We start from the raw sequence: 11,675 nt of genomic DNA on the forward strand, positions 1-11,675 counted from the left end.
ACCTGTACAGACCTAAAACCACCCCACTCGAGAATCGCGAAGGCGAAATCAGGCACTACGGCTTCGGAGCGCAGGGAGTGGGTATCATCCCCAAGTACATCATCTACCAAAACTCGGACTCGACCAACGCCCTGTACTACCTGCGCAAGATAGACGCCCTGTTTGAAAACGACGCCACGTCGTTTTCAAAAACGACGCCACGTCGTTTTCTCTATTTTTGGTACAAGGCTAAAGGCGACCCCAGGGCGTTCGACTTCATGAACGTCGGAGACGAGAAACTCGGCGACCAAATGATACACATAAACAAGTTGAGCGACCTGTTGACCAACAATAACCTCGCCAAAAAGCTCGTCCAGCTCACACATTCGGACGACAACCCGTTTAACGAAATGTACCGTGCCGTAAAGACGTACGGCAACTCGGTGTATCGCAACATCGTACAAATTGCCCGCGACAGAATGTACGAGTCTCTGGAGGACATTTCGTTTGCTCACGCAAACACCTTCAAAGAGAAATGGTCTCGGAGACGACTTCCGACACGTAGGGACAGGTATCTCTCCGCACGTTCTCCAGGCCCTTACAGTCGACCTTGGGAGGAGTGTTGGCGTCGACAAACATCCTACCGGCGTAGCGCTTTTTCGTAAATAGAATGTATGGGCAATAAATCTTTTCAAACTCCAACTCTATCGGACGCCGGTAATGTCCGTTGATCCACTCGCAAGTTTTCTCGCCCCACACGAGAGCAGTCTCGATGCTGGTTCCGTCTGGCGTCTTGATCATCACGGAATCGGTGTCGCCGTATATTACGGAAAGGTTGCGCGGCGGAGGGACCTCGACGTACTCCTCGGCAAACTCGCCGTCGTCGACGCGCTCCTGATACTCGCCGACTTACGCCTTGGTCCTCCCGATGAGTCTCTTGCCAAAGGCCGTGACGCTGCGCGACACTTGCACGCAAGATAGCACTCCCTTCTCGAGCGCACCGGTGAAGCCGTACATCGAGTTGGCGGTGCACTTTATGGCCAGTTGCTGGTTGTTGAGCAGCATCTTGACGAAAGGGTCAGTCTCCTTCATCTCCGCGCGGACCTCGCGTCTAGCGTTTAGGAGTCGAACAATCACCTTCGGGATGACGCCCAGTCTCACGCTCGGGTCGACGAAGCGATCGCCGGACGGGGTTAGGATCTCGCCGTTGGCAAACTCCACCTCCTCTTTGTGCGAGGCGGATGCTCGCGCGATAGCGGCGGGTACGGACGTCTTGCGAGATTTGGATACAAACTTATCCAAAGTGGTCTGCCCCCTCTGCAATCGCTTGACATTATGCTTCTTCTTGAGCTCAGGCTTGATGCCACGAGAGAAAACCGCCCCTATCGTGGCCTGCCTCCGAGGCTCTTCGTCCGACACTTTGTCACACACCAGCCTCGCGTTACGGGGATAGACCATCTCGCCGACGTTTTCTCCGACGTTGGTCTTGAGCGTCGTGAAGCAGAGATTGTACGCAATGATTATCGAGGGGTAAAGAGACGCAAAGTCCAAGGTCAGCACCGGGCTCTGGTAAAAGCCCCTGTACGGCTCCACGACGGTGGCCCCCTGGAAACTGTCCATACCGACGGGCGGCACAAAGGAGGGAAAGATCATGTTGCGCGCCTTCGCCTCGTGCAAAATCAGAGAAAAGGCCCTGATCTGCTGCCCCTTTCCGTGCACGTAGCGCATCGGTATCATGTTGACCTTGGCAAACTGCAGCGTCGAGGCGAGCGTCGTGAGCTTGGCCATCAGTTTGAGGGGCAGCATGCAGTTCTGGACGCAGTAACTCGCAATTTCTTTCCTATCGTCGGGTCCGCCGTGAAAGAGCCGAAACATGTCCTTGTACTTTACGTTTTCCTTGGTCTCACCGCCGAGAAAGTGCGAAGAGACTGCGTCCAGCGTCTCCCGCCGCAAGCGAAACTGCCCCTCCTGAATAATCTTGTACATGTCGATGACGACCCGCGACGGCGTGGTCAAGACTATCTCCGTATTCCACGACTTGGCCTGGTTGTCGCGCACGCACTTGCGCCATTCCGGACCGGCCAGGTTGTCCGGCGTCGGCGGCTTGAAATACTCGATGCGACCACTGGCGTACTTGTGGTAGTGGGTCCACCGACACCACTTGCGTCTGCTCATAGTCTGGGTCACCTTGAGCATGTCCATTCGCTGCAACACGTAGGGAAAGTCAAAGTTGATTATGTTGTGGCCGGTGACAATGTCCGGGTCCATCTCGACAAAGTGCGAGTTGAATGCCCTCAGCAGCTCCTTCTCGTCGATGCAGCTCACGACTCTGACGCCGGGGATGGGCGAGCAGTAGCCCACCGTAAACACGGTCTTTTGTATGCAGTCGGCTTTCGAATAGTCGGTCAATTTTGTGCGGAGCATGTCGTGTACGGTGACGCAGGCAATCTGAATTATGGAATCCCCCAGCTTGGCGATGGGAAAGTTCACTTCGTCGTCGCTTCTGCACTCTATGTCAAAGCACATTGTGACCACGGGCGGTATGTCGAGTGGTTTGCGGTAGCTAAACTTTTCCCTACACTCAAACTTTCTCGAGATGGCGATCCCAGTCGCCGTCCGTCCACACCGCCACAGCCAATCGTCGAAGGTGCAGCGTGCCTCGTTCGTTGCCCTGTCCACTATCGTCACGGCCTTCGTCGGTCCCTTCTCGAACCGCACGTAGTCGTCATCCCACTTTAGCTTAAAGTCGGTGTTCACCTTTTCGTGACAGACGCGGAGATAGTAACGCGAAGGCCCCGCCAAAGACCGGGTAACGTTGACGTGCTGCTTCTTCAGCTCAGCGGCAAACTCTTCCAGATTGCAGGTGTCCGAGTGCAGAAATCGGCAGTGCGTTCGGCAATCCACGAGGCGGTTACCAAAGTCCCAGTGCGACGCACGTGTCTTGTCGGCCGCGTCGAAATCAAACTCAAACTCTTCGACGACCGGCTTCAGATCCCTACAGTCCACGACATCAAACTCCTCGATTCTTCGCGAAAAACAGGTGCCGTTCCGCTGCAGGCTTCGTATCTTGTCGTCCGCTACGTAGAGCCAGGGCGTAACCTCGAGGTCCACCATAAACTGGATGATGGAATCCACTTGGCCGCCAAAGGTGGATCCGGCCGGCATGCCGTGGAGAAACGCCCGCATGAGTTTGGGGTCCGAGATGTACACCTTGAGGTAGACGTCTTCAGCCTCGCGGAATCCATAGCCGTTGAGCTTCTCGACCACCTCGCACCGCACGTTGGAAGCCGACGACATTTCGAGCTTCTGTCGCTGCAGTCGCCCATCCACGACATCACGCCTGACATAGTCGGCGTCCGACTCGTTGTCGTCCTCGTTTCCGCCCCATCGTTCGTACTTATAAATGGCGCATTCCTTGACGGAAACGTAAAGGTAGCTGGACCATAGCACGTACACCACGCACGACACGTACAGACCGTCGCGACCCTTTCTTTTGCAATAGATCGCCATTTTCGAGTTGCCGCTAAACTTGTCGTACACGTACTCGTAGTCCACGGCGTAGAGATACATCTTTATGCGGCATACGCCGGAGCGCGACTCCCCTCAATATATTTATGGCGCGTGAGGCGGAGCTTCCGATAACGACCGAGGTCATAAAAAAGGTTATAAATAAAATATGGATCCGCTGCTAGAGAAAGACCCGGTCCACATCAGACTGGGTGAAAATGCCAACGAGTACGTCACAAACAAGTTTACGCACGTGGACGCCGTTAGCGGCGTGATCATGGAACACGAAAACACCGTCGTCAACCTCAGCACGTACGACTATCCGCGCGCGCGTAACACCGAGGTGCGAGCCGCCGCCGATCGATTCGGAATTGCGCTGAGCGCGGACAAGGCCATGACGGGCGCGCAGTTTGTGCATTTGGTGGTGTCTCGCATGTTTTCCGAGATTCAGGAGAATTGCAGAGTGGACAGGGCCCTGGGTTACATGACCGAGGTGCTGGAAGAAGTCCTGCCGACGTCGTCGCCACCCAAGACGACCGATTTTAAGGTTCTGCTCCAGTACTTTATGGGGTGGTTGGATAAAGTGCGGCGCGTCCCCGACGTGTCCGTGGCCTACAAGACCGATTGCCCGATGGAGCTGGACGTTGTGGACGTGGCAACGGCGGCCAAGTCAAAGAAAAATGCCCTAAACACGAACGCCCTCAAAGAACCCAACACTTCGATGACGGTCACGCCCATTTACCCGACGTACGTCAAGCACCTGAGCGTCCAGAGTCTATTACTGATTGGCGAGATCCTGACTTACAACAAGCCACTCAATCTGGACCTGGCGTGTTGCATAGTTTCGAAAAAAATTGAATCTTCGCGCGAGTCCCAACTCAACATGCGACAGGCCATACACAACATTAACGGACTGTTGCAAGCCTTTGACCTGTTCGATTCTAACGACTCGCAAACCTTTCTGAAGCGCATAAACATAACGGCGCGCAAGCGTAACGTCGTTTTTCAGGCCTCACTGGCGACCGACAAGCAGATTCTCGAGAAGAACACTTGCAACATGCTACGATTTTACCTAATTAAGATGCTCATGGGTGCCTGAGGCGATTCGCTGAGACCGCACGACCTGTACAAGCTGTACGTGACAGACAAGTGCAAGGTGGACACGCTCACTTCTGTGTTGACGACGCACGCGGCCACGTCCACCTTTTGCCTGCACGCTTTAGAACGCCTGCTGATGTTGGTGCCAAGCGACGCAAGAATCGAGGCTGGCTACAAGGACAAACACATCATTTCGAGGGCCGAGGAGGCGGTGGCCACGGGCCGCTACCCGTTTGGCAGCAAGTACCACCCGGTCGACGTGATATCTCTGGAGAAACGCTATCTCTGCCTAGCCTTTTTGGAAGCATACTACCTGGTAAAGTTTAGAGACTACGTGCAGTGAAGACGGTTAAAGGCCCTACAGACCAACCTGTACGTGCTACATTCGGTTTTCGAAAAGCGACCCGAGTATCTAGATTTTGTTCTGCACCACGGTCGAAACAAGGCGAAGCAAGATGAACGCTACGAAATTGTCACTTTCCTTTTCCGACTGGTCTTGGACTGCAACATGCAGATGGCCGGCGTGCTCGCCGACAACAAATCAAAGGACGGCCGCGTCCATTTTTGCTACGGCAAACTTCCCGGCGTGTCGAGCGAGTACCCCAAAATATTTGCCCCGATCTACGCGTTCGTCAAGTACGCCAACGCACTCAAGGACGTCGTCAACTTTAACGGGCCCAACGAAATCAGAGCGAGGGACTTTGCCGGTCATCTGCTATCGTACATGCAATTTGCGCCGGAAGACCAACGACAAGAAATCCTCTTGCCGCACATGGAACTCGAATACGTCTTTGCCAAGATCCCACAGAATTTGGACGTTGGCGTGCGCTACATTTGAAAATAATAAAGTTTTTGGATCCCTCCAAATGGCTGGTGTGTTTAAAATAAAAACATGTCGGCACCGTATCTAACCGTCGCGGATGCAAAGATCCTGGCAAACAGACTAAACATAGACGAACGACGTCTAAAGACAGGTAAGGACTTGTACGAAGCAATAGTAGATTCTGTTACGAGACGCCTCACCTCTTACAGGGACGGAGGTGGTACGGACGACGTAAAGTTTCTCTATAATCTCGTCTACCTTCCCTTCATCCACAAACTCAAACTTCCGTCTCGCCACGACCCCAGAAACGTATTGGCCGTCTTCTTCCAGTGGATCGATCCGCTCGCCTCATTTATGCACGATTATAAGCGGTACCCCAACGCAAAGTATAGCGAACGCGTGTGGAGCCTACACGACGAGGACGACGACGACCAACCCAACGCTGCATTCGCCCGTCAGAGTCGAAGAAGACCGGACAGGCTCGTGACTTGCAAGCTAGTGTCGGGACCTCCTACTAGGCAGCCGCCAGAATGCGAGAACCCGACGGATTGCTATAGCGAAGGACGAGACATAGTCAACTACGTCCGTCTCGGCGTGGAGGTCGTCGACTCTCCAAACAGAGAACGAAACGACGGAAGCCCGTCTCTCTCCCTACCCCGCTGGGTGTCGCCAACCGCCCTGCTCCTATTGAAAGGGATCATGAGCGAACGCCACCCACACGTACTGGACATGACCCTTTGCAAAGTAACTCCTCAGGTCACCAAGGATGTGCCCCTTCACCAAACCTTGCAGGCGGTGAACGCACTACTCCGGTGGCACGATTTGCGAGACATGAACGACGACGATCCGTTCTTGCGAAACGTCGTTCGAGCGGCTCGAAACTACAACGTCCTGTTCAAGGCCTCCTTGGCCACCGACCGAGAACTGGCCGCGGAGACATGCACCAGGGCATACGTGGTGTACTCGATAATCAAACTAGTGCTCGGGGACCAAAACCTGCGACACAACGAAGTCTGGAACTACTACGTCAGTCCCGAATTGCGCCTGTATCGTTCATCCGATGTGATCAAATCGGGTAGCGCTGACAGTCTCTGGTGCCTACAAGCCCTGCAGGAACTCACCAGACTCAAGCTGTACGGTAACTACACGGATATGCAGGTATTTGCACGAGCGGCAGAAGTGATAGAGAGCGGGCTCTATTCGTGGGCCAGCCCCAAAACCGTGTCGCTGTACAAGAGATGCATCTTGGCGTACAACCGTTACGAGTGTTATCCTTCCATCTTTTGGCTGGCGCTCTTTCACAACAAACCAGTCATGTACGCCAAACTACTTCGCGTGGTGAGCGTCGATGGATCCGACGTCGGATACCTACCCCTCCTACCTTTGCTCGACCTTTTGGAAGCGTGTAGGGACAACAAGTACGACGTCCGTAGGATATACTCGAACGAGCCCATGGACTGGTACCCGACCGTTCTGAATCCGGCCGAGACTCTGGACGCACTCTACGACGCGTTTCCTGACCGCATAAAGCTGGGGCGAAACATCCTCGATTTGGATTTTTTGAACGAATACAGACTCGAGTACCTGTTTCCCGTGGGGTTCCGAACCGACATTGACGATCGCTGCAAGTCTATATTTACAACTCACGCCGCTTCCGTGGCGGCCGGTTACGAATATTACAAGGCCCTGAAGGATGCCGGCACAAACGACGAGGGCCTGGACCCAGGTATAGATCTGGGTAGCTGCGACGCGATGGAAACGATAGACGACGCGTTGTTGAATCGAATCGCCTTCAAGCGAGAACAGATCCTGTCTCAATGCCTCCTCGAGTCTGACGGCGCTTGCGACTCGATCGTGGGTGTGGACGACGCAGACATCGTATACTACGTCGATCGCATCTGCGACCAAGAGACCGTAACCTACTCCAAGGGTGTCTACTGCGGCGCCGTGGAAGACAGCAACGCGGCGACGAGGGGCCGAGACCTTGAGGAAGAAGCTCATCGAGATTGCCCAAAAGGAGAAAAATACTTAATAAAAAATGGCAGACCGACCCAGGGGTTTTCATTTCGTCGACGAACAGACGGAGCTGGACGTTACCGTGGAGGACTGGGGCGAAGCATCCTCGATTTGGAATTTCTGAACGACTACAGACTCGAGTACCTGTTTCCCGTGAATGCCTTCTCGAGTCTGACGGCGCTTGAGACTCGATCGTGGGTGCGGACGACGCAGACATCGTATACTACGTCGATCGCATCTGCGACCAAGAGATCGTAACCTACTCCAAGGGTGTCTACTGCGGCGCCGTGGAAGACAGCAACGCGGCGACGAGGGGCCGAGACCTTGAGGAAGAAACTCATCGAGATTGCCCAAAAAGAGAAAAAGACTAAATAAAAAAATGACAGACCGACCCAGGGGTGTTCATTTCCCCGACGAACAGACGGAGCTGAACGTTACCGTGGAGGACGTTCGCGTGTTGGCCAAACTATTTGACGTGGACACGTCCCCGCACCGACTGCAGCTCTCGGGGGCTTCGTTCGTTCACTCGGTCGCTCAGCGCATGTTTACCGAGTTGGCAGATTACAAGCTAAACGAGCGCGAAAACGAATACCTCTCCAAACTCTTTGAGCTCGTGCCCACACTGAGAAAATACGGGGAACCGTTCGAATTTCAGATGCACATGCGCGTCTTCAACAAGTGGTTGAGTTCGATCCAAAACATGGACAATCTCATGCCCTACATTCTATCGCAGAGCGACGCCATCGTAATCAAACCCGCGCGTCCGGCCCGCACCATTTTCGGCAGCGTCATAAACAAACAGGGCGTCGAGGCAGCGCAGAACCCGAGCTCGTCGTCCTCGTTCGAAAGCGCCTTTGTGGGCATCGAGCCCATAGCCAAGACTACGCCCATGCCACGCAAATACATCAACGTCCAGACGGTCTACCTTCTGATCCACCTCTTGCCAAATTACTTTACCATCGAAAAGAATTTCCTCAACATCATGAAGCACGTGTGGCGTAACAAACGTACTACAAACGACCAGACGACGGCCGAGTACCGCAAGCTCGTGTCCGAATTTATCGAAAACCTAAAGCACGAATCCGTGTCCCCAGACCGACCACCCGACTTTCTCGACCACGCCCTGACGCGCGTTCAGCAGATATTTCGCTTCTTCGAAATTAGCGGCACGACCGTCATGTTACCCACCGCCATACACAGACTAAACGCGCTCCTCCAGGGCTTTGACATCTTGGACGTTTCCATACCGCAACTCAAGGAAAGCACCCAGAAACTCGACAGGAAATACGGAGTCGTGGTCCCGGTCGTGTACGCGTCCAACAATACCGAGCTGGACTTTACCAAACCCCAAGACCGTGCGGCCTCCGATAGTTTCCTCAGAGGCAGCCACGCCCTCGTGTTTATGGGTATGGCAAACAGCAACGTACGCGACCTGTACAACGTTTACGTCGCGCCCGACCTACGACTCTTCTCGATCGCCGACGTGCTGCGTTCCCACGCGTGCGACAACGTCTTTCTACTGAACCTGCTGGCCAACATGACTCGAATCAATCCGTACCTTCAAGGTAGCGTCACCAAGTATTCGGACCTCGATGTATTTGTTAGGGCGGTCGAAGTAATCTATACCGGCAAGTATCCCTTTGAAATATCTAATTTCTCAGAGTACATGTCGGCCAAAAAGAGAATACTATGTCTCCGCGTGGCTCAAATGTACGTCGAATTACAGTTTAGCGCCTTTCTAAAGTTTGGCTTGATATTGTACACCGAACACATAATCAACACGCTCGCTTTCTGGCAGTCCTTCTTTTGGACGTTGCCACATTTATTGAAACGTCTCTTGAGTACGGCCACGAACAATCCTGGCCTGGCCAAGGTGCCCATGTATCTTTTTTTGGATCTTGTTCGGCAGCTCGAGATAGACGAAGACAAGTCGACGTACGAATACACGACGCCCAATCTCAAACCATACATGTCCGTAGCGAATCCGGTGTACATGGCGCTCGAATTTATAGATATGATGAGAAACGTCCATGGCTATTTTCCCTCCGACACTCTACTCGACTTTGTAAAGTCGTTAGAAAGAATATACGGAGAGCGTTTGCTGCCGACTTTCCAGACGCTCTGGCGAGACATGAGGGACCCCCGATGTTCACGCTTTATGCCAAATCAACGAGTAGCGCCTCCGGGTGATGACGAAGATATGGATGTTGATATGGAGGGAGGAGGAGATTACGACAACCACGACTACATCGAGGCAATGGGTATCATCGATCAGATCGGCATTACCGACGAGGTGAAGAAAGAACATGTCGTAAGGTACCTCTCTAGCGTGCTGGAAGAACACTCCGACACTGGTACGTTCGACATTTCGCCCTACGTAGGCGAGGAAAACCTTGACGAGTACGTCGAAGTGTCAGACGACGAAGAGAACGACTTGGCGATAGACGAACCTGTCGTCGACGAAGTAGTGCAGGTTCCGGTCGAGCCGCCGCGGCAAGAAGAGGGGAATCCAGCCCTAGAGTGATTTACAGCAGATTAACGCGACGTGCCACGTTAACCACCATTCGTTTCTTGGCCTTTAGGATCATGTATGTAGATCCTCCACGCTTCTCCCCTCTAGTTTTTTCGTTGGATCCGCGCGAACCGTAGACCAAGTCCCGATCGACCGCCGGATCAAACATACAGGTCCGTCTCGTCCGCTCCACTTCGTGTTCGCTCGGGCCCTCGTACAGGTTACTCGACGCGTACTTTTTCAAGTCTTCGCGCAACAGCAACCCCTCGATCGGCGAGATGTATCGCTTAGCACGGTCGTCCAGAAACTCTTCGATGTATTGAAAATCGTTGAGCTGGACTCCGTCTTTGGCGGTCGTCAGGTCAAAGTTGCATTCGCGTAGACAGTAACAAAACGAGCGATCCGACTTGACCGCGCTGTCAATTTCTTCAAAGGCCTCGGAACCTGCGTTTCTATAGCGACCAAATAAAAGACCTCGAATCGCTTCCCGTTGCACGGACAGCTCTTCCTGGACCTGAACACGGAGGTGGTGCGTCAGGACCCTGTAGCCCTTTCGCTGCACGACGAGTTTCTTTAGGATAGCGTACAAGATTTTCTTGTAACTGGCAAAGAGAGATTGGTTGTCCGACACGTAGGTCTCTAGTTTGTTGACGGTCTTTGAAGATTCCTTTAGCCCACCCATCGACGGTACGACGTGCTCCAGTAGGATCCTGCAGAGAGCGGCGCCCATCTTCTCCTTGAAGTCTGGACGAACGTAATTTCTGTTGCCCACGAGCCATCTCTGTGTGGGGATGAATCTCGCTGGCTGCTTGATTGTCTGAATAAAGGATTCCGACAGTATATCCTGGTAATACTGCGGAAAGCAAATTTTTTTATAGTGCAGATTTATATTGTCTTGAGGAAACATGGTGTTGGCCTGTTGGTTCATATTGACGACGCAGTCGAGCTTGATGCGCGGATACTCTACGTTAAAAAAGAGTCGGCAATAGCGATCCGCGACCATGTTGCCGATTAGGTTGCGCCGCAAGAGGGCCCGGTCCTGGATAAAGGTAGACAGAGCCGGTACGATCATGATTCGCTTCTGTTCGGCGCTCATGTGTAGCGGAATGTACGGTAAGTCGTTGGAGGCCGTGAGAAATTTGGAAGTGAGTATGAAATCGTTGTTGCAACGATCGTAGGGTTGGCGGTTGGCCACCGTATTGCCTCCGGTATATTGCTTAAATTTCCGGCGACCGCCTTCGTCCATGTCCAAAATCGGCATCTCGCTCTCTATCACAAAGCGCACCTCCTCGGCGTTGTAACGGAAGGTTGCGTCCATGCGCTGGTCCGACTTTGACGTAAAGAAATTGGACGGCAAGTGTCGAACCAAAAGATTGTCCTTTCCAAACATCTTGTGGACCAATTCCAGAAACATTGACTTTCCGTTCGTAGACTGGCCGTGGAGAAACATGACCAATCTCCCGTTACTGTCTGTCGAGAGCCCTAGTGCCAAAAACTCCAGGACCATGCGTGCCTGTTCGCTAGATCCAAACACTTCTATCAACATTGTCCAGACGAGTTGATCCCAAGTGACCTGTGTCGTTTTGTAGATCACGGGACCTCCGTCGTCGTCCTCTTCCGTTGGGGTAAATGCGTGCGCCATGATCATCTCCGATAGATAATAGTGCTTCTTGAGTAGAAAGCGTAGCGCGAGGAGATATCCCTATTGAAAATCACTCTGATGGGACTTCAGGATTTTTT

General features: G+C 53.2%; 1 pseudogene; it reads right to left on the reverse strand.

The window, feature by feature from the left end:
* Positions 1-454: 454 nt before the first annotated feature.
* Positions 455-3,549, reverse strand: LOC115308929 (annotated as a pseudogene).
* Positions 3,550-11,675: the final 8,126 nt, after the last annotated feature.

This window comes from Ixodes scapularis, unplaced genomic scaffold (assembly GCF_016920785.2).
Source record: "Ixodes scapularis isolate PalLabHiFi unplaced genomic scaffold, ASM1692078v2 ptg000597l_1___fragment_1__unscaffolded, whole genome shotgun sequence".
Lineage (NCBI taxonomy): Eukaryota > Metazoa > Arthropoda > Arachnida > Ixodida > Ixodidae > Ixodes > Ixodes scapularis.